Genomic DNA, 1,484 nt, shown 5'->3' with positions numbered 1-1,484 from the left:
ATCTATCTATCTATCTATCTATCTATCTATCTATCTATCTATCTATCTATCTATCTATCTATCTATCTATCTATCTATCTATCTGCTTTGTAATTCCTGCCAGTGAGTGAAGAGATCTTTAGTCACATGGTTTTAGCTACAGGTTTTGTTCTGGAACAGGAAAGTCCCCTTGATGGCAGTCTGAACACACATCATTTGCAAGGTTCAGGACCCAATCCACAACAAATTAAGCGGTCTTGGACCAGAACAAATGATTTCACCAGTCTAAATGTGCTGGTGATTGAAAACGCAATAATAAAGCAGTTTTATACCGTTTGGACTTATCTCAACAAATCCATTCAATCTATTTTTACTTTATGGTCTTATAAAAATCCCCACTTGTGTCTTTTTCGTCTATGCAGCAATGATTTTATGTAAATGGAAACAGCATGCATCACTGTCCGCTTGGCACTAACAGTTCATGTCTGCTTTCATCACCTTTTTTGTTTCCCATTATTCCAACATGCCATTAGTACAAGTGTCAATTATATTCAAGCACAAGCTGTTCCAACATCTTATTGATGCACGTGGACTCTATCAGGCTGATGGATGTTGATTAAAACAACTTATTTGAGTACAATCTGAACTGCTAACATCAAGTATGGCTTCACTACAATAGAAATAAAGAATGGCAGAAAGGATTTGTTCAAAAAGCAGAACTTTCTTTTTTTTTCTTCAGTGCTCCCAGCACAGACAATATCCCCTCTGTCAACCTCCTGCTGCCTCCACCTCCTTCCATAGCAGCGACATGCAGGGAGGGACATTGATCAAGTGTCAACTGTAGAAGAGGGCTCAGAGGATCAAGAGCCGCTGGAGGAAGCAAAGAAGCTGGAGTTCATCCACCTTCCTGTCTTAAAATCCGTTAGTCTGCTGAGGGCTGCTGGGTGTTTCCTCTCCCATCCTGTGCCAGGCCAGCTCCATTTCTGGCTGGTCTAAATCCTGGCCGATGGCTGGCTCTACGTCTCAGCGTGTTCCAGAAAAAGGGTATTTCCTGGTCACAGTCATTCTCCCCAAATGTCAGCTCCTGTCCTATTTTTTTATTTTTTTATTTTGTTTTTTTTTTAAAAAATCTGTTGCCAATGTCTCATTACTTTACTAGACACTGTCAAAATCATGTGAGAAATAACTTGTTTATCTTTTTATTGTGATTGAGGCTCTTTTAACAAACCTTGATGACATTGGGTTTTGACATTTTTTGCATTATGAGCATATTCCAAACCATTTCCTGAGTTTAAATAATACCACTTTATTATTCTTAACATAAAATCAGCAGTAACATTGCACATTAAATTAAGGAGATGCATTTCTAGAGAATTCTCATTTCAGCGCATTCTATTTAGCAAAAAAGATAACATGTTTTGACCTTTCAAAGGAGGCAACATTTATGTGTTTGTCATCGCTCACAGAAAAAAAGCTCTGCAGTAACAATTTATCCACCCAGAATT

The 1,484-nt window shown here is 38.2% G+C and overlaps 1 long non-coding RNA gene across 1 annotated transcript in view; it reads left to right on the top strand.

Moving 5' to 3' along the window:
* LOC112153743 overlaps positions 1 to 1,097 on the top strand; it is a 29,300-nt gene extending 28,203 nt beyond the window's left edge. The window contains exon 3 of the long non-coding RNA XR_004948559.1: positions 719 to 1,097. This is a non-coding gene — a long non-coding RNA (uncharacterized LOC112153743). The remainder of the gene's footprint in view (positions 1 to 718) is intronic.
* Positions 1,098 to 1,484: the final 387 nt, after the last annotated feature.

The sequence above is a fragment of the Oryzias melastigma genome, linkage group LG10 (genome assembly GCF_002922805.2).
Source record: "Oryzias melastigma strain HK-1 linkage group LG10, ASM292280v2, whole genome shotgun sequence".
Taxonomy (NCBI): Eukaryota; Metazoa; Chordata; class Actinopteri; order Beloniformes; family Adrianichthyidae; genus Oryzias; species Oryzias melastigma.
This window is presented reverse-complemented; position numbering and strand designations above follow the sequence as displayed.